Source organism: Cyanistes caeruleus, chromosome 5 (assembly GCF_971803275.1).
Source record: "Cyanistes caeruleus chromosome 5, bCyaCae1.hap1.1, whole genome shotgun sequence".
Lineage (NCBI taxonomy): Eukaryota > Metazoa > Chordata > Aves > Passeriformes > Paridae > Cyanistes > Cyanistes caeruleus.
The window spans coordinates 4,111,776-4,134,580 of record NC_141705.1 but is presented as its reverse complement, the minus strand read 5'-3'; the positions used below and the strand labels follow the sequence as shown (position 1 = coordinate 4,134,580).

At 37.2% G+C, this 22,805-nt stretch overlaps 1 protein-coding gene and 1 long non-coding RNA gene across 8 annotated transcripts in view; one reads left to right on the top strand and one right to left on the bottom strand.

Moving 5' to 3' along the window:
- The window catches only part of CTNNA2 (catenin alpha 2), a 460,565-nt gene that overhangs the window by 266,923 nt on the left and 170,837 nt on the right, over positions 1-22,805 (bottom strand). The gene's annotated exons all lie outside the window — the stretch shown is intronic.
- Positions 18,978-21,488, top strand: LOC147652871 (uncharacterized). Its single transcript, XR_015287566.1, has 2 exons — positions 18,978-19,058; positions 19,776-21,488. It is a non-coding gene; the product is annotated as an uncharacterized LOC147652871 (long non-coding RNA).

The following is a 22,805-nucleotide window of genomic DNA, read 5'->3' as shown; positions in this document are numbered from 1 at the left end:
TTTTTTTCAACTTGCAATGCATTTAATTATTAATGTCCCTCTATCATTTATGGCCCATTGTTTTTCAGATTTTCCACATCCTTACGTGTTCAAAGACTTACAGAAGTGGGAACAAAGAATTCCAGACACAAAGACATTCTGAGTTATCACTAGACCTTGCAATAGTCCTGAGTGGCTGTACTGTGAGTTTTGGTGATTATATCCAAATATCCAAGGTTAGGCTCAATAACAACCTGAGGGCAACACTGTCATTTACACGAGACAATCTGGAGATGCTGTAGGCTCACACATCACTGAGTATATTTGTCATGCATATATATGCATTATTATCTGTTCTTACTTTAGGATGACCTCTGAAAATAATTGTATTTTTGTTTCTTTGATCTACAGTGTAACTTGAGGAATACAGGTTACCTCACTGATTTTCAGTAACAAGAGGGCCCCTAACCACCACAGATTATTAATTTTCCTAAGTTTTCCTTGAACAACTCCAGTGTTGTTAAGATTTAAATCTGTAATCTGCAAACACTGATCACCTTTCTGTAAAATCCAGCAGTGGAGTGACAAGCAGGGCTTGCCTTTGACATAAAAAAGTTTAAAAAAAATCCCATAAAACTACCCTCATTCATCTAGCCAGTAATTTGCTTTATTGCTGTATTTGTTTTTATGTATGTTAAAACAATTATTTCTTTTGTAACACTGCTGAAGCAGTCAAGGACAATCTGCTTTCTTTTTCTGTACAAAAACAGAATTGTAAGAAGAAAAAACACTAAACCAAGAGTTATTTATTTATCTATCTTCCTTGGAATCATTACCTATTAGCTATTCGATTCCATCATTACCTCTGATTTTACTGTTCTGTAAATAAACAGATCTTCCAACAAACCTCTTCCCTCTGGTTGCTATTTCCCAGCTGTACACCAAAAAGTGTAAATTCCTGTTTCTTGTCTTGGAGTAATTTATCCCAATCCCATAAGAGGAGCCCCAACAACAGCCTCACCACCATCACCTCCAACTTCCAAAGGGAAAAGCTGGAGCCTGGAAGTGGATCTGGAGAGAGGGAAGCAGCTGTAAGACGAAGCAACTGAGTAGAAGGAAAAGTCAAATGGAAAAGAAATGTTTTGGAGCTCTCAAGGTGACTGAGAGCCATGGAATTTCAGGTTAAAGGGCTATTGCAGAGGTGCCCAAAATTTTCTCAAGCTTAAGTCAGTGCCACATAAATCAATACAGAACAAAATGCTTTTGGAAAAAATAAAATCAAGCAAACCAAACCCCAAAATGATATTTTGAAAGAAGAGAAGGGAAGAGTAGAGCTAGGAGCCCAGAATTCTGCATTCTTATGAAATAAAAGCATTTCTCTTATAATATATATTATTTATGTCCAGTAGAGAAACAAAAGGGTTTATTACATGCATGAAGACTAACAAGAAAATAACGTAATTTGTCTAAGACTTGGGTTTTCTGTGAGAAAGCTCTCACTGTGTGAGAGTGCTGATTTGTAAAGATTTACACAGCCTGAGAGATTGTGTTGAGATCATGGATACATTGACTGAGTCCCATCTCTCCAATTTTCTTTCCCAGTCTTTGAGGAAAATTATCTGACAGGAGGTCATGAAGAGCAGAGCTCCTGGCTAAGAATATGTTATTCCCTTTCCTGGCCATGCTCTAAATAATCCTGATCACCACAAAATATCAATTTAGCACTTTCCAGGGGAGCATTAAATGGCACAACTCAGCTTTAATACCAAAAAGTAGAAATACAATATAAAACCAAAGGGTTCAGTGTTGTAAACTCCTCATAGCCTTGGACACATCTCTGAACATAAAGTGGGATCAGACACACTGAAAACTCTCCTTTGAACTTTTTAAGTTCTTTGTAACTTGGTTGTGATGCTGCTCAATAACCCAAAGAAATAAAAGAATCCATTGACTCACTACAGAAAAAAATTCACATTAATATGCTAAAAAGCAACAAAGAACTAAAGACATTTGCAAACCCTTTTCATTGTGCATCTCTGTGCTTTTATGTCTTTCAATAAAGGTGTATATTCTAGTGTAAAAAAAAAGCTGGTATAACAGTAAACTTTAAATTTCAGGAAAAACAAACTGAATCTGCTTCAGCTTCCCAAATATGACATTAAGTCAGCATGAATGTTTCTCTCCATTTTGAAGAACACATGTATGGAATCACCTTATAAGTGAAGTAATGAAAACATTTTTTTATGTATCCCAATAGAAATCTGGGTTTAGTTACCAAAAACTTAACAGAGAGTAGCAGTATCCAGTTATCCACAACAGTGCAGAACTGTGTACATCATGTACTCACACCTGCACAAAAAGTATGGAAATAAAACTTGTCCCCTGACTTTTTAACAAATGCATTTTCATTTTCAGTCTCTTTTTCCTTTACAAGCTGTGATTTAGCTCAGGCTGGGGAAGCATTCTAGGGAAAAATCACTTCACACTTGTTCCATGGATAAATTTTCCTCCTAGACACCTCCTGTTGCCTCTGCTGTTCTATGTTTTCAGAAAGTCGTGGGAATCTTATTAGAAACTGTTTTCCAAGGATTCTGTGCAATTCATTGGGCAGATTGGAGAAAAAAAGAAAGTCTAGTTCACCAGGTTTCTTCCAGAGCTGGGAATACAGAAGCAGCAGCTTCCATGGGTGCACATATATTATATATATATATATATATATGTATATACATATAGATATATATATTTAGGTCTGATAATTCAGTGCAAGAAGAACAGAATGTATTTTCTATATAGAAAGCAAAAAAATCAAAACAAAAGTATGGCATAGCCAAGAATAGTCCTAAAGTTTCTGCACAGCAACAGAGAAACCAAAGCTTTCAAAGTCAAATAAGAACAACATTTACAGGGTACTTTTCTTCTTATGCATTCAATGCCTTGTCCAGAGTTAGAGTAACAATTAATACCACAACAATCATGAGGTTTTCTAAGACTATTCAATACAATTTTATAAGAAAATAAAGCTCTAATTCTTCATGCCTTCAGTGAAAAGCAGGTAAACTCCATATTTATTGCTGGGATTTCTTCAATAACTAATCCACACTGAATAAGTGACACAGAATGACAATCAGCGATCCAGACCTCTGACAGAGCCTCTCCTTCCAGTTTTTAATTTCCAAAATTCCATTCATTTGGGCCATTATTGCTCTGTTACCTCCAGTTAACTTTTCTGCCCTCATCTGGTAATAAAACATATATATATATATATATATATATATATATATATATACACACACTGCTTATTCATTACTTTACCTGACTGAAATCTTACATCACAGACTAATCCATGACAAAATATTCCTGGGGGTTTAAAATGCCCCTGCAAAATACTCATTATAAATGGAAAATTAATGAGGAAAGTTGCTTAAATATTGCCTCCAGTTTTGCAGAGACTGGAAATTAACATTTTGAAAGTGGATGCAAACTCATTTTGATATGTTATGGTCTTTAGCAATAAATAAGTCATATTGTTTCTCAAAATTGCTATTAAATTAATCTGCTGGTGTATTCTGAATTTTGCTACAGCACCTGATTATTACAGTAAATGCTTACTCCAACTCTATCACTCATAAAATTCTGTTATTCAAGTTAATAATCCAGGAATTGTTACGGAAATTGCTCACAAGTGTGCACACACAGAGCATGAAAACTCCAAATTAGACAGTCCCTGTAGGAACTGTGACACAAATACACCTAGACAAATTGTAATATACACAAATAGCTAAATAACTAAATAACAAAAGTACTGAATAACTAAATAAATAACTAAATGAAAGAGTAAATGCTGGGTCCAATCCTCCAAGAAAGAAAAACTGGAGAGGGAAGAAAGGGGAGATTTTCCTTTTTTGAAACTAGATATTCAAGTTGTACACATCTTTAAGAAATACTACAAACTGCAGTAGAATAAACTTAATAAATGATTTTGATTCAAAAACAGGAAGACTAATGGGCACAATGGTTTCTTGTTAGATTCCTGGGCAGTTAGTAACTCTAATCATACTATATTCCTACTTTGGGAAAAACAATCCAGCATGATCTTAATAGACAGTAAGAAATTAAACCCACATGAAGGACATCAATAACTTCAGATTCACTAGGAACAACCAAGTAGCTTTCCTTTTTTTCCTTCTGTTTTTGAGGTGCCAGTGGCATCAGGGATTTCCTGTTGCTGAATTCTCCCAGTTCTACAAGAAGGCCACTTCTAGATCAGTCTTTGGCATTTCCAAAGGGACAAGAGGCAGAAGAGCTGCTGCATCACTGAAAATCATCTCTATTCCACAACCATTTCAAACAAATTTACTTTCTCATTATATTTGAAATATATTGAAAAAAAAAAAAGCTAGCCAGGCTATGAGATCACCAACTAATCCCTTTTCCTGCTGCACAAACAAACACGAAAACATTTCAATTTTTCTCAATTTCTCCCCTAAATTTTCCTGTTACTGCTGAAATGTCTTTCTGGTGGGGGAATCAAATGATAGTTCATATCCTTTGGCTGAAATGTGAGATTATTTTCAGTACCAGAGAGATTACTTGTGGATACATAAATACTGTATTTTTTGCTTCAGTCATCCAAAACACTGATCTGGTACAAATCAACAATGACAAATACCAAATTTCCTGTTTCCTTCTCAAAAAAATTACAATTCAAATTACGTAACACATAGAACATCTCAATGTAGCATTACTTGAGAATATCAGAAACGAGGATTTGGGAAATGTCTTCTTCCATTCATTCATTCCATTCCAAAAAGATTTGTCTTCTTCCATTGATATTATCAGGACTTCTTTATAGCAAAGCATCACAGAACATTTCCTTTCTCTTGATTCAACTCTTAATCCAAAGCTAACTATGGGGTATTTATAATTTTATAACATTTTAATCCAACCAGGGTGTTATAATCAAGGCCATTTTGTGTTTGTGTGTGTGTGGGAGGGGGTACAAGGAGTGTGCTTGAGGCTGACTTTATTTAAAGGAAGGCTGAGGAGCTTTCAGTGAAAGGCTCTGTTGATAAATGGTGGTTAGGAGAAGAAAATTGGTTATTCAATGAACAAAGTGGTGTGTAATTTATTTTACTTCATTAGATGCTGAATTCTTCAAACACTGCAAGGAATTAGAATGCTTTGAAACTTATTATTGTAAGTACATTTAATCATAGCTTTGAAGTTACTTTCAACATAGCATGTTCTTTTTGATTAAATTATCTTTCTTCCATTCCACTACAAGTACCCAGTTCAAGGGGAGAAGAGGAGGAAAAAAACCAACAAACCTTTCAAAAGTCATAAATAAAAACAACAATAATTTTCTTCTGTTTTTTTTCTGAAATATTTCCACACCCTCCTGTTGTTATGAGTGTACCAGTTCCTGGAGAAATTTGAGTACAATTTTGAATGCATAAAAATTATCACAAAATTAAACAATTATGTTGTTATAGAAGGTACAAATAATTTCAAGCAGAGAAGCAGAATAGCAGGGAGCACAAAGATGAACTAAAAATGCACTAGCAAGGTGCATGGATTTTTTTTGAACAAAGATTAAAGGAGTTCAATAGACACTCTCTCTTTCACCCTTGCTTCTTTGTACATATAGCACTGGTAATTTGAGCTCTCTGTTATGTGATATTTCTCTTTATCATGATAAATGATGGCTGAAAGGAGCAATTTTGGTTCAAGCCTTCCTCCTGCTTGAAAGAAAATTTTGGTTCAGTGATTTAAGCAAGGCAAAGCACCATGAATCTCCTCCCTGTTCCCAAGCTAGACTTGGACACGGGCAAATGTAAAATGGATCAGTCCAGGGAAAGATCACAAATGCAGCTTCAAGGAGCTCTGCTGATCTCAGACATCCCCAGTCACCTTCAGTTTTCAAATGTGCATCTTGTACTTCTGTGGTTTCACTGGGTTTCAATTCTGTAAAGCTCTAAGTGAAGAGAAAGAATATTTTTATACTCTTCTGAGTATTTTTTCTCTTTTCTTTTTAAGTGTAAAGCACCAATACAATAATGCAGGAGTATGGATTTCTTTAGGTAAGTCCCACCCCTGGAAGTGTTCAGTCCAAGTTGGATGGGGCTTGGAGCAACCTGGGATTGTGGAAGGTGTCCCTGCCCATGGCAGGGTGTAGAAATTGATATTTGATATATCAAATGATATTTAAGGTCTCTTTCATGTTCTCTCACAGACAACTAACACACTAAAGGAGATAAAAACACTTTTTCTTCTACTCTTTCTTATTATTAACTGTGTGCCCAGCTTGTAACAATAAATGGTAAATTACCTTATGTCAGAATTTAATGTATTTAATAGCCTCGTGTTTTACATTTATTTTGGTACTTCCATTTCTACAACATGGGCTCTTTATTGCCTTTGGCTGAAGTGTTGGGAAGGTTAACTGGGTAAGATTTATTTTGTAACTCTGCAAAGAAGTATTACAGCCTTAAATAGCCAAAATATCTGCAACAGAAACAAATAAACAAAAGTAGATCTCAGTGGGCTAATTTGTCTTAGTATTGTAATAAGAAATAGTAACAAAGCTGTTATGTGGATTACCAGAGCTAAAATCAAGAGGAAGGAAGGAGGAAAAGTCAAAGAGTGGCCTGGAGTTCGGATCTTGTGAGGGCAGATAGGAATTTCTGGAGAAAAAGTAGGTTAAGGAGATAAAATAAGCAGCAATCCTTTAGCTGATCAAATAGAGATGTAGCAGTATACAAATAACGAGATATCAAAGGGAAATAAAAGAACATGTACTGAATATTATCATCAACACTGGAGAACAAAAGAATGAGAGAACATCTCTTTCTTCTTCAACTCCAAAGCACAATATTCAACAAATAATTGCAGCCTATCCCCAAAATGTCACCCAAGTAAAAGAGAAACAAAACAACACCTTAATGGCACAAAGCAGTGGTTCTGCTTGTTCTTTTTACTTTCTTTCTTAATGACATATTCCATCAGCTCTGAATTTGTCAGAAACAGTGATTAGAGGAGGAGAAAAAAAAAAAATCTCTTATCATCTATCTTAAACTTCAAAGCAGCAGGGACACTGAGTGAAACACAACTCTATCAAAGTGAGCACTTATAATTCTTAAGTTTGATATTTATAAATTTACAAGGCTTTCCTAGTCATGCTGCTCAGAACTATCACAGAAAAGCACATCACAGAAACTGTAAATATTTGGAGGCACCTTGTTCTATTTTGCCTCAATCTGAGGGTTTCAGTGCACACAGCCTATTAAGAGCTGGGGGAAAACCAAAACCCCCAAACATTTTCAGACTGCCTCAACAGAGAAAGACTCATTCAATGTTAATTAGGTACCACTCACTCACTTGGTGAGAGTCATTAACTTCAAGCATTGGTAAACCATTTATGCAGGAAATTTTCTTTAGGAGAATCCCACCTCCCTGCTCATCCTGGCTGTTAACATCATGTTCAGCCTAACTTTGAACATCCAGACCACCAAGATCTGAAATCATGGCTTCATCTGTTTTGCACAGGATGTTGATAATGCATTCTGAGCTTCCCAATCAATCAATCAATCAATTTCCATTGTGTAACTGAAATGCTGGACAATTTCTAAGTAAACTGAAAGATTCCCTAATATTCAAGCACCCTGAAACGACAGAAGGTTCTATACAGAGTTTGTGTGGCAAACAGGAATATTTCTGCTGCAAGTATCAAAAACAAATTGCTAAGTAAAAAAGTAATTTGAAGTCTGTTGGGGGCCATATTATTTTAATAAAATTCTAATTCTTAAGTCTTTGATGTTTTTAGTTTCTAAACCAGCAATACATGGCTTTTATTGTACACATGATCATCTTTTACAGCAGCAACACTGATGTAAAATATGCCACACTACACAAATCGACATTATTTGGGTTTCTGATTTCTTTTTTAGTTAACTACATCTTCTTTACATTTTCTTTACATTTTACAGTGTCAACTCCTCAACTGGACCAGCTTTAGATCGCTAAATGTAGCAACTGTGTATTTCTAAATCACAGTGAGGTTCAACACAGAACAGAGTTTAGAAAATTTATGGTTATACCTGGACATTTTTCTTATAGCCTCTATAAATTCATTCTCTTCAATTTGCTTTGTTTCCTTTGGATTATGGTGCAGGAAATCAGGACTATCTTTATCTCCTGGACTTAAAGGAGTCTTGCTGTCTTAGAGCTTGTGATGCTGTCATTGAAACATTTCTGCACGAGGTAACAAAAATATGCAGATAGAGCTGCAGTTATGCAAATGTGTAAACTCAGTGACAATGAACTACCAGGGTCCAAAATAATTCCAGAGACAAAAAGGAAGGGAACAATAGGAAGCTGAACTCTTTTAGGGCTGTAATCTACAGCCAAATAAATGACAATTTATAAACAACACAATAAAGTGTTTAATAGTTGGGGTGATTTTCAATGTATATATATCAATGCATGTAAAAAACACAGAAAGAATCCCAAAACACATGACTCTTTCAAAGTATATATCTATAAAGTGTTTCCTATAATGTTATCGGCAAATAGTAATAATAATAATAATAATAATAATAATAATAATAATAATAATAATGCTTTCACATATTCAAAATTTTCTAAATTATTCTGATCTGAATAATTCTGTAATTCCTTATTAATTACAAGGATTCCTGCAATATTTTGCAGATTCTAAGGCACCACATTTCATATATCGATCAGCACTGCTGTATCTAGAGGTTTCATTTCCCACCCTAATTATAAGTGGACTGCAAATCTGCATAATCACCCAGAGAATTGCCAATGCACAACTAAAAGTAACATGAGAGACTTCTACTGAAAAAAAAAACAACGCAAGAACAAAGAAGAGCATGCAAAATATTTAAATTCTTATTATAGGAGGAATTCATTTTTAATTTTAAAATATTTTTTGTTAATCTAGCACATACTTTGATATTCTATTTGCTTTACAAAATGGCATGTAGAGCTGCCAAAGCAAAAGTCACCATGGAAGCTTGTCAGTTCAGTCTTTTACTGACATTGGAAAGAAAACCACCTTTAAAATATTAAATACAGCTGTGGGTTTTAGTCCCTCAGTAACTTCATGACTGTGACCTTCATAAAAGACTTGGCAATCTCACAGTCATAGAATTCATCCAGGATATTAAGGAGAGTCATTGAAGGTCAGCACTGAATTGCTCTGATTAAATTCAAAATATAAAATCAGATTTTCACTGTGCATTTTCTTGGTCTTTCGTAATTTAAATTCTCTTTGGTAATTAAGAAATACAAAAAAAAATGCTGCCTTGAGAGATTATCCTGTGATGACCACTGCAGGTAGTTTACAATGTGGCTTGTTTTATAACAATGATATTCTGAGTAGAAATAGAGAAAGGATAAAAAGAACAATCATCAAAACATGATAAAACTATTCATCCTGCTCCTAATTTATCATCTGGGAGATGTCAAACTGACCATGACTGGGCACCTACAGCAAATTGTTTGAGGGATGATTCGGTATGTGATGGGAAAATAAAGAGATTTGGGAGGAATCAGAAGAAACACAATTATTTAGAATTTCTAGTTCCATTAGGGCTTTACCAAATCTTACCTCACTCCAGCAGTATCACAGAAGGGATTGTGGGCATGAAGTGGTTTCAAACCCCAAATGTGTCCCTCAGCTAGCCTCAGAGCTTTCATGGAGCTACTTTCACATCAACCTCAGGAACCAAGACCCTCAGTGGGAACAGCCAGTGTGGGACGACCCCACTGCAAGGAGTCATGGAATGGTTTGGGTTGGAAAGGACTGTAAGAACCATCCAGTCCCCTCCCCTGCCATGGGGACACCTCCCACTGTCCCAGGGTGAACCTGGCCTTGGTCACTTCCAGGGATCCAGGGGCAGCCACAGCTTCTCTGGGCACCCTCTGCAAAGACCTTATCACCCTCACAGGGAAGAATTTCTTCCCTATATCTAATCTAAATATACCCTCTTCCAATTTAGTGAACCAGCAGCCCAGTGGTTAAGCAGAAAAAAAAAAAAATCGAAACCTTGCAAAACATAAATAATAGTTACTCATCTTACTAAATTTTAAGTTATTATGGCCAAATTTCTAGTACAATTGTGCAACAAGTACCATCATTTATAAAGAGTAATGAGATGTTTTCACTCTGATATCTAATTGTCACTCTGTAGGTACCTGCAGTCTAGGGTGAGACCAAAATGTATACTCAGACAACAAGAAAAACCTGATTTTGACCACACTCATAAAAAAAAAAAAAAAAATCAAAGTGAAAAAGATCCACATGCCCTGGACAAGAGATGATGGTTTACAATAATTCCTATCATGGGTTTTGCAGTATTTTAAAAAAAAAAAAAAAAAAAGAAAAAAAAAAGAAAAATCAGAAATAAGCCAATTGCTACTGTTCATTCTCCTCATATTATTTATATTGATAGATGCTCTCTCAACTGTCACATGCAGGGAAGAAACAACACCCTTCACTGCAGAGAGCTCTGCAGATTTTCGAGAGCCTCCTGTTTCTGCAGAAAACACCAAAATACTTCCCCCAGCAAACACTGAAAGGCTGTCACAATGCCCTGACTGTACCAGATGGGCTGTTGGTAGTAGAGGAGAGGGGGAGGAAGGACAGGAATCCCAGCACAGCACAATCCACGGGGTTTGTGGGAGCAGTGATGCCCCTGGTAGCACACACAGCCCTCCTGCTCTAGAATATTCCGTGGTTTTCAGGACAGATTTTGCCATTATTTCTGGTACGTGTTTCTGTGGGGGAAAAGAATCACAGGGAATCTCTGGTCTACTGTTGTCAACAGTTTTCATGCATGAAAAAGAACATACTGATCTGCACTTTCAGTCTGGCCTGGTAGTTAATATCTAATACCTAGCTGTGACTATTTAGTTACATCATAGAATAATTACCAGTGATTTAAGGTAACTTACTCCTCATTTTTAGGACTAACATAAAACAAAAATGTCAGGATGTCATTTATTAGACTCTGCAGTTTGGACCCAAAATTCATCTCACACAGGGATGGTTCTTCTGCTTCCAAAAGCTCCATCCCCAGCAGCAACCAAGCTGCACACCCACCAAAGGACATTTGTGCATCCCAAAAATGACTCCCATGATCCCAAAACACTTTGTCACACAGAGATAACTTAAAGAATGCTTCTCCACAAGTTTTTGTGGCAGCTTAATCTAATCATTCAAAATACACCCAACTTAGATGACAGTACATCTGGGTGAGTCTGTGAGTCTGTCCCAGAGCTCTCCTTCCCTCCACTGCCTCAGCCTCCTCACTCACCTCATGGCCTATACACACACAGAATTCCCAGTTTTCCCAAGGTGGAATAGGCCAAGGAACCTGCAGAAGAGACACAAACTCCCCAAAGTGGACTGCAGATCACATGTCTCCCAAAAAGGGACATTCAGTGGTGCCCAGTGTCTCCAACAAGAGTCACTTGTGGAAAGAAAATAAAGTCCTGTGATATTGTAAATTGGGATAGAGACTGCAGCTGCCCAGGGCACAACATCTTCATTTCTTGGCAAATGCAAACCACCTTGGGATTCTCCATAATGAGCTCAAACTAGAGACAGGCCAGCAAAGTAGTACTAAAAATAATATTTTCAGAGCCCTGACATCCTTTGACAATTTAGGAAATACACAGTTTCATTTCTGAGGCTGCTAAAGTACTCTGAAACTTACTTTTTAACAAGAGAACTTGTTAAAAATTATAATTGTGATATGTCTAGAGCTGCTTCACATCTCACCACCCAAGCTGATCAACCATTTAAAGACACAAGTAATACAATTTAAAATCAAATATTCGAATATGCTGTGTCTTATTATCTTATTATTATCTTATTATTTATTTGTCCAAAGCTGTTTTTCTTTTTCAAAGTACAGCCTGAAAGTACAGAATAACATCAGGTCACTCTTCAGGCTTTCATCCTGTGCTGTGTGCTGCTGTCAAAAGAAAATTATAATGCTTTAAAAAGGAGTTTAAGGAAAAGCCTAGAATCATGTCTAACACAAACTCTGCTCCAGAACAAACAGCCCATGACAGGGCTTTTCTTCAGATTTTAGCTCTACCTCATTAATAGGAAAAGTTCAACTAATTGCAAAGTCAAACTTCCCACTTTCCTTGTTTTACCTATTGCCTTTCTAAAGAATTTCTACACTACCACAACATTTCTATTTGCATTACTTAAAATGGCAAAATGATGTCTGTGATTGGACAAGTGTCTTCCCTAATAAACCATATGGTGAGATATCTCATAGCTTGACAATATTAAACAAGGAAAGATCTGCTCATTTCTGCAAATCCCCTGTTGCCCAAGCCCTTGATTAAAGAGCGTTTCTGTGAAATTCAGCTATCTAATTAGCCTGCTTGATTATTTGAAATAAAATTAGGTCTCCAAAATTGTTAAATCACCACATACTTTTCCATCACATTGACTTGCTGCAAGTGGAGAAAACCTGAGTACTTCTCACCTGAACTCTTCTTATCACACAAAAGGAATGACAAATCCATGGCTCTGCATCAGTTTGCCCAAGTTAAAACAGCAGTGACCACTCGTGAAGAGTGGTCCAGACCCTATTTGAGGAAAGGGGTTGAAGGAGTTTCCTGTCCTATTTGGATTAAGGACAGACTGGAGCCACAGTCACCTCCACCCTCAGCTCTTGACACTTGAACCTCACAGAGGTGAACATTGTGGGGATGGTGACTCCACTCTCCTGGGGAGCCTGTTCTCTGCTCAACCACCCTTTCAGCAAATAAACTCTTTCTAATATCCAACCTGCACCTCTCCTGGATCACCCTGAGGCAATTTCCCCTTGTTCTCTCCATTTCTTGTCTTCATGCATGCCTGAAACTCAAGGCACTACATCATGTAATCACTGGCAGAGCTTTCATCCCTTAATGTCATCTGCTTAGCAACCACAGAGCACCTCAGGGAATTCCACTCTCATGATGGAGTATTTCCTTTTTTAACAAAAGGGGGATAAAAGATGGTCTGTTCCACATAATCCCACTTTGCTCCTCCATATTAAAATTCTGTTGGACTCACTCCTACTCATGATTAATCTCATTACTCTTCAATTAATTTGGGAAGACCAGAAACTCATTTTACACTACCATAATTATTTCTTTAATGCCAGCCAAAGCAAATTACCTTAATACATAACAAATCAACATATGACGGCTCACATTAAAGGTTCTTCCTCTCAAGAAAAGTACACATGGATTAAGGAAATGTAAGGAATGTACTAAGGAATAACACTGCTAATGAATGTAGGAGAAATGGAGGGAATGCACATCAAATCCAGAAACTTATTTTCCCTATCATCACATCCCATTAAACTGCTGGCTGTAACTTTATTACTCTTCCTCATTTTTTTCTCAGGCATCCACTTCTTATTTTGACCCACTGTTTGTTGTTAAAATGGCAGTAGTGTTTCATAGAAATAGTGTAAAATTCAGGCATTGTGTTTATTGCTGCAAGTTTTCAGTTCCTTCCTTGACATCCTTTACCAATGTCACAATGAAACCTCTGCAAAATCTAATTTCAAGAGTAATTAGCAAGTTGTATTAAAAACAAATTAAACCTATGCACCCTGATTTGTCAGTATTATTCAGCTGTAGCTGACTCTCAGCCAAAGGTCACTCAAAGATAACAAACTGGGTGACACCAGCATAAACTCTGCTGTTGTATTTAGTGCTGCTGCTGGGGGGCTGTGACTGACAAATAACAATAACAAAGCAGATCCCTTCAGTGGAAGCTCACCACTCCAGTCTAGGACCATTTTCTCTAATCTTAAGGTAATTTTAAGAAAATAAATTACCAAAATGCTTGGCTGTAAATAAGCTCTTGCAACAAGCTGCCCATGGGAGGGGTGGAGTCACCATCTATGGAAGTGTTCAGAGAAAAAAAAGCAGATTTAGATGATTTAGTGGCCATGGTGGTATTTGGTCAAGGTTGGACTTGATCATGGAGGTCTCTTCCAACCTTAATGATTCTGTAGGGATTTGAATCTGATCTCATTCTTTTTGGCTTTTGGAAGATGCAAAGCAGTTCTTGTACTGTCCACCTAAATTTAACACACTGTACTGTACGACTTATCACAACATCTGCCTTCAAATATATTATTCAGCTGAATATGAGCACTGCCTCCACATTTTTTTAATCAACTTATTAAATTGCACCAAGTTTCTAAACATTATATGTAAAGTGACAGGTTAAAAGTATAATCATATACACAATGTAGGACCAAAGTATTCTCTTTTTAAGAACAAAATGAGAAAGCTAAATATATATTTGAGAGCTTAGCATCTCTTCAGAGATGAGTAGATGCAGCAGTGCAGGTTCTAAATGAAGACAATGGTCAGTAAGAGATGGTTATTTGGAAGCTTGGCCAGTAATCAATAAATTAAGAAATCTAAAAAAGGATAATCAGGTTGGACATTTAAAATGAACAACAATAATTACTGTTTCATACAGTATCTAATTAAATTCAGAAACTCATTGTTGCAGGGAAGCTCAAACATATGAGTGGGTTCAGTAAGTCTTTAGCAAAAAGAGTGGATTATGGGTCCACAGATGGCTATTAAAGCAGTGATTCAGATGCTAATTTCAACTCAGGAAGTTTCTAAATCACAGCCTGTGGAAGCTTGGAAGCTACAGCAGGGAAAAGCTCAGTCCACACTTTCCACGCTCCTTGAACTCTGTTAAACAACTCTCACTGGACAGGGAGCTGAAGGTCTGGTCTGACCCACTCTGACACCTGTGTCCTGGCCTTACTCATTCCTTGAGTTTCTCTCTTAAAAATAAATCTGCTTAAAATAAATTGGCCTTTGTTTTTGTCTTTGGAGTTAGCAGAGGAGCAAGTATTTTCTGCTTGGTTTGACAAGTGGATACAAACTTCAGTATTTCCCCAAAATTTTCAAAGCTTTGTTTACCTCTGTGGGACACTCCTGGCTCACGTGCTGCTGTATTGTAAGAGACCTAAAGATCACTTGAGATGGAAATATCTTTCTAAATGTTGGAACTGACACAGAAAATATCTACGGGTGATGCTGATAAAAATCCTCACAAAATCCCATTTGTTTAAGGAATTAAACCATTATATGAACAAAATACTTTTTTTCCAAGAGACAATAACAATCAAAATGCAATGTACTATAAGTAAAATTTTAATATCATGAAATTTCAGTACTTTATCTGTGTGATTAAATTCCCTGGTTAAGGTGGCAAAATAATTACTCATCAAGCCCGGGAAAGTGCTTTTTTCTGCATGCATACTCCTGTGACAAAGTACAGTATTTCATTTAATTTTGGAGAAGATTACCACCTACCAGAAAAGGGATATAAAATGCAGTAAATCAAATTACGAGCAATAACACTGACTTTGAGGGTTTTTATTTAGTATTTTCATATTTTATTTTCGTTTTGTAGTGACAGCTTGTTTAAATGCAATTGTGTTCTTTGAACACAATAACAACAACACCTGGCACTTAGAAATTCAAATTATGTGTGAATTCTTTTGAAAATAATGATGATTTGATTCACAGGCATCAAGTGGAAACTACCAGTCACAACATGACAGTGAAGAGAAAAATGTTTAACAAGAGGAACAGAGTTATGGTACTTGACTCCAAAACTGGGATGGGGGTAGAGATTCATGTTCCCAGGTGGTTTCTTACAGATAAAACTCCATAGAAAAACAATTTGGGAACTCCTGTCTCCTTTTTCTCAAGGTTCTCATTGAGCCTGTTCTATCACTTCTTTGGTGCCAGGACTTTGTCACTTGAAAGGCACAAGGAAATTCTTTGGGTTTGATTGGACTTTTCAAATTAATCTTGAGATTGGCAAATTTGGGACTTTACACATTGAAATGAATGTATACGACTAAAATTACAGAGGGAAGTCAGCTCTTATTCCATATATAAGAATTCAGTTGACAAAAATACAATAATATGAGCAAGAGATTTCCCAAGTGTCAGACCAAATCAACAAATAATTCCATGGTGATTAGTACCAATAAATCATTCACACTGCTTTAAAAATGTTACAGTATTAAAAAAATAGTGATGAACAAGCAGAGACAAAAATTATTATGAAGTTCTGCTCCATTCTACTGTTTGTTTCCTTACATCCCTGTCTCTGTGCTCTCATTCCGTTTTCCTGTCTCAATTTTTGAGTATCTTTAAGGTTCAATTCAACACCCGTTACTTTTCCATCCCTTCTCTAACTTTTTGGGAATTTAGATATAATAAAGAAAAACAGACATGATGCCACTGAAGGAAGCAAAGCAATCCTGCAGAATAAAGAGAGGAAAGCCTGTCTTAGACCTCTAAATTATACCAAAGTCCATTTCAATGAATGTATCTGAAATCTAATCAGCATGGATGTTCTCTGTGCTGGGGAGAAGTAAACTGGGGGAAGCCAAAGAATGAAAAAGATGAAGAACAGGTAATTTAAAAGACAAAATGGGGAAAAAAAGTCAAAGCACAAAATAAGTAATAAACATCAGGTTCTTGAAAACAAGAGAGGAAAGAAAAGAATGAGGACTCAAACAAAACAAGATGTTTCAATGAAAAACACGGCTAAGCTTTTTATTTAGAATGTGAAGTACATACAAACAATAGAACGTGCATCCTGGTCTTTCAGCACTTTCAAAAATACCTAGTAATAGAACCTTGAACAAGTTACAAGCTGCACTTGTGAAATCTGAAGCTTCATTTTGAAGAGTAAGCAAAGACAAAGGCAAAATTTGTTGAAATGCATTACTTGTCTGCTCCTGAACACTGTAATTGTGCTTACCCTGTATTCCTGCATGCAACATTGAGTCCCTCAGTCTGCTGCCAGGTTTTCATTCCATATTGTGTATTATTGAAGTGTGAAACTGCTGAATGTGCCCCAGTGAGATTTTAATCATATTATAGACAATGTTCCGAGCTGATGTAATCAAATGCCTTTAATTACAGCAATCAAATATATTATCAGTTTACTATTGCTAACCCACATTGGGTACATAGAACAGCCAGGAAGAGCAGGGTCTGATACTCACACATGGCTGGTGTGACCTGATGGCAAAGTATCTTGTTCAGTTTAGGTGCAAATATTTTCACAGACTCATGGAATGCCAGGTTGGAAGGGGCCTCAAGGATCATCTGGTCCAGCCTTTCTTGGCCAAAGCACAGTCTAGACAAGATGGCCCAGAAACCTGTCCAGCTGTATCTTAAATGTGTCCAGCACTGGGGAATCTACCACTTCCCCAGGAAGATTATCACAGGGAATTTCCCTGACTGATCCTGTTGGGAAAAAATTCCCCATCAGTGACATGTACCCACTACTCCTCATCTTCTTCACCAGCACTTTGGACCTTTCTCCCCCAGTGTCAAACCCACCTCACTGATCCAGTCAGCCCAGTGCCAAAACCTCCCCAACTCCCCTCGTCTCTTCTAGGCCCATGGATTCTACCCCTCCAGTATCTCTTTATTGACTACCTTAGAATAAAAATTACTTTAATGGAAATGTGTGCTTTATATAAATTTCATATATTAAAAAAAAAAAAAAAAGAGATGGGTTGTTTTCTGGAAAATGCATGAAACAAAGTGGTTTATTTATTGCAGATTCCCATTATAGACAGGGGAAAAGCACCCCTGGAGAGGACTAAGGTATCCCAAAGAGACCATGGAGTTTTCACCCTTGGAGACAAAGAGGACAAGGACCTGAGCAACCCCATTGTACATAAGGCAGTTTTGCTTTGAGCAGAGTTGATCAGATTTCATCCCCTGGTTCCTTCCATCAGAAGATATTCTCTGATTCTGTATTAGCACGGTAATGGCAGCCTTAAACTTCAGTTCTGTGTGCTGATGTTGGGAAATAACTCTAATGCTATGATGCTATTGAGAATAAAATTCACGGTGAGAACTACTAAGAGGTCATTAAGTTTCCTTGTTACGTACATTGAGTTTGATTATCCAAGTAAATTACAATTTCTTACTAATCAGACAATCCTTGCAGCACAATACAACAAGAAGTTACACAAGTGAATCAGTTTGAGGGGGCTGTGAGAGTTGTCATGATATTAGGAATTCTATTTGGGGAAGTAATTATCCACACACGATGCAAATGATCAATCACTGTGAAGTTAGTAACAAATGTGGGGTTTACATGGCTCATTAGTATCCATGATACAGAGACACACACACTACAGAAAGTTTCTTTGTCACTGAGAGTCACAAGTACTGCAGTATGTTTTTCCTGGATTTAAATAGATGGGATTAAATAGATGTCTGTGGAAGAAGACAACATCCTCTTCTTTTATCCCAAAATAGTGTCAGGAGTCAGGATTCTTTTGTTGGTGCAAGGCTATAAAAGGGAAGAACTCATCAGCTGTGCTGCTCTCAGGAAACCTGAAGTATTGGGAAGGTGACTGCTCCCTTAGCCAGCTGGGAATAACAGCCAGGTCTGGCAGGAAAACTCCAAATGCAGGGTGATGGAAGCACTGGAATGTTCACAGGATAAGATCAGCACCCAGTGCTGGGCACATTTTGCATTTCAAAGCCAAGAAGGGGATTCATTGACAATACTGACATCAAAGGCTGACTCACTGAGGGGACTCACTCACTGACACAGAGCTTTAAATACCTTCCCCTGCCTCACTGAGCTCTGAGGCTGCACAGTTTGGGAGATCACAGGTCAGGAAAAGGCTGGCATTTAAATAGGCTGGGACAAATCTTGGGATACCAGCACCTGAATCTAAAAATAGCAAGGTTACTGCAGGAGTAGCATTTACTTCTCTTCCTAGCACAGACAACCCCTTGTCTTTAGAGATCATCTTGTTTGTTATTAAAGCAGTTACCTAATTACAAAGGCAGCTGTATTTCCCTGTAATGACCCTGATTAATGATGCGAATTGACCTCAATTGACTACTGATTTTTGCAATTACCTTTTAAATGTGATAATGGGTATGTAAATGTTGTATCTGAACACAAAGTACTTCTTCCAGATACAAGAATGGGTTTTGTCCATCAGGTAATAGATTCATGTTTTTCTTGAGATGGTTTTCTGGTGGTTTTTTGCCCACTGCTGGCTGTATCAACATTAGTAAGCAGCAAAGTATCACAGCACTGGGAGAAACTGAGACAAAGGCAAGATTTTAAAAGGTTTGTGAAATCCTGAATTGAGTAAACAAGAGCTGTCAAGATCAGAGTCAGAATTTTAAATCAGGGTATTTGAAATCCCAACTTCTTATTTTTGAGCAGTTAAAATTTGTCTAAATAAAAATAAATATAACAACAAGCATATAATTAATAATATCAGAGGAAATATCACCACCTTATTGGAGTTTGACGTCTATAAACTTTACTAAAAATTGATCAGAGGTTAGAACTGTCCTTAAAAAGGCAAATTAGTCCCTCAAAGCCATGAAAAAACAAAATCCCATTTTAGATCTATGTTCCAAAGCTGGATTTGGATTTGTATCCTGGAAAATATTAGATATTGATTCTGGGTTTCTTTTCTCACATCCAAGAAAGAACATTGCAACCAGTGCTGAAGATGTTACCTGATGTGTACTTGTTAGAAAATTACAAAAGCAATGATGAAACATAGTAGCCAAAAATATGACTTCAGTGTCTTATGGAAGAATGAGCACTACCTCAAGGCAGGATTTTTGTGCTAAAAGGCAAAGTCTATCAACACAAAAACTTGGCATTTCCAAGCTATAATTTGGCATTTCTTAATTCCCAGGTGACACGTTGAATCTCAGAATGCTGTGAATATGTGAAATGAAAAACCTTGGACCAGGTTATCTAAACATGTACTTGGAAAAGTAAGAAACAGAAGTGTCACAATTTTTTATAAACACCATGAAACAAATCAAAGAGGAAATGAAGTTAAATAAAGGGTCACATAAATGAAAGTCCTTGCAACCACAAGACTAACAGCAACCAAGGAGGAGCAGTGGGAGCTTCCAGCTTAGGAGACAATCACCCCGAGAGGGGAGAGTGAACCAGAGATCAGCAGTAGAGAGAAATTCCTTCCAGATTTCTCAGATGGAGCTCTTTTGGCTATAAAGCATCTTTGACTTCAAAACACAGAAGAACAAATCAGATTATATCAGAGAATTAGTGAAGAACACAATAGCTGATCACTCAACATCTTCCAGAATGACAGAATGGTTTGGATTAGAAGGGACATCAAAGATCATCCAGTTCCATCATGGGCAGGGACACCTTCCACTATCCCAGGGCACTCCAAGCCTCAGCCAACCTGGCCTTGGACACTTTCAGGGATCCAGGGGCAGCCACAGCTTCTCTGGGTACCCTGTGCCTATTTCTCTTTGGTAGAAAAAAGCAGGAGACAAACTGCTTTGAAATGCACCAAGGAACAATCCAAATGTGGAGAAGATGTATATTTAATACATATTTTAGGCTCTCAAATATTTTCCTCACTAGCTATTTCCTCTAATGTTTGTTAACTTGCTGTTTGCTAAAGCACTCTAGTATTTGCAGAGTGTCTCAGAAACCTCATTAATCACCTCCTAAAAGCACTAAGCCAATTAGTATGTGTGGCACCCACCAGAAGAGAGCTCTGAACTGTGTTGTTGTCACCTACTTCTGTAATAAACTGCTGTCATCATCATTACTCCTAACAGCAACCCAGTTTAGATGCTTTACAACACACTGGTAAAACACCAGGCTTTAAAACTGCCATCTTTTTAGGAGATGATTTCTTCAAGATCCAATTAAAAGGAAAAAAAAATAAAAAAAAATAAGAAGTTCCGTCAGTTAATAAATGAGTTTTTCAAATTTAAAACTGTTGTTTTTCTCTCCTCACTAGAACTAGCTCATATAAAGAGAAACTCATATTTATCCAGTAAAGTGTCTCTTTAAATCTTGTTTTAACAAGCTGCATTGACACACAGGAGATTCATATGCAGCATATCAAAATAAGAATTCCTCTGCTTTGCTCTTCGTTTATGTTTGATATAAAAATTAAGGAAAAAAAAAACCCTCCTTAAGCTTTAAAGAGGATGATTCACCCCAAAGATTTAATTCATTGAAAGGCAAAGACTGCCTTTTGAAATAAAAGCAAGAATACTAACACCAAATCTTAGTTCTACAGAGAAGCAGAATTTATGCAACACACAGCTCAATATCCATTGGTTACTTATTATTCACAACTTAGTAGCAGCCTACACTCCCATCCTAAATTGCAATAAAGCTTTTCTTTATGAGAACATCTCCTTTCATCTACAACTAAGAATGTAAAAATATACTACCCTACCTAAAATATGAATTGCATCACTTCTAAAAATATACTGGTATCTATATGTGTCCCTTCACTGGAGGAATTTTTAGCACTATAACCAGGCAGTATCCCAACAGCTCTTTCAAGAATTAGCAGGAAGAAGAAAGGGGCTAAAATATCTGTTTCTCTTGGGTCAGGCAGCCTCACTTAGCATCATATGGTTTCTGCAAGCTGCCAGGCAACAACACTGTCTGGCAATTCTTATCTCCACTTTCTGAATTCCTGAAATTCAAGGAGCAGAACGGCAGAAAAAGTGCATTAATGAGCCCAGCATTCCCACTTGGGTGCCTTCCTCCCATATTCCCCCCACTGCCTCCCTGCTCTAACTCACTCCGTTGGATTTTTGCAGCAGCGCATTTAAACTCTTGGAGTAAAAACAAAACAACAAAGAAAAGGAAAACAGGGGGAAAATGCATGAACTCAGTTCAGTACTCATGATTTACTAGTAGTAAATCATCGAGTATAGCCCAAAGGAATGTTAACAGGTATTCACTGCTTTGAGAAGAACTTTGCATGATTTGAATATTGCTTAGCAACACCGACTCTATTTAAAGGGCTGTGACAATAACATATGTATGAGTAGGTCCAGAAAATAGCAGCTTCATGACATCCATAGCAGTGCTTTATCCAGAAAGCTGGATTCTTCTGCTTTATGTCCTTGCTCTCTCAAGGACCAGGCTCTCATCCCAGAACACAAACAAGACTTTAAGGATTAAAGCAAGTAGGAGACTTAGATAATGTCACACAGATCACACACTTTTGGCTTCTAAATGCTCAAAACCACGGTTCTAACAAATGCATTATCATTAAACTTATCGTTTATCTTTTGGCAGGAGAAATTCCTACATTACCGAGTTCTGCCCTGTGCTCATGAAACAGCAGAACGTATTTTAAAATGGAAAAATTGAAGGTTTGCTTAACAGACTAAATAAATAGGAAAAATAGATGCAGTGGGAGTCGTGTTGCTGTATCAGATAATGAAGAGGGGACTGGAGAGGTGACACAGAGATGTACACCCCAGCCCAATCCTACTCAACACCCCCTCAACATCCTACTTCATTCCCACACAGCGCTGGACTATGCAAAGGCACCAGTTTCTCTAAATAAAATGGTGGTGGCGAGTCATGTAACATCTATTTATTAAAAACACAACAGGGAACAGGGTTTTGTACAAAGTATTGGCTTTATCAGCTTAATGCAGTGGAATTACTGTCTGTGTTTTAGAGTTAAAGCACGACATGGGATTGAAGAGCGCAGCAACGACGACAAGAGCCGTACACATATTTTACTGCGGACTATGATAGCAGACATCATGATAGGATAAAACAGGCGTAGATTTGGGGACATTATTCTCTCCAAGTGGTAAATCACAGGCAGGATAGGGATGAGGATTGAGTTTTGCAGAAGAAGCCATCTGCAGGGCTTTATCCACCCTGCAGAGCCCGAAGGAACGCGGCAGGGCTGCCA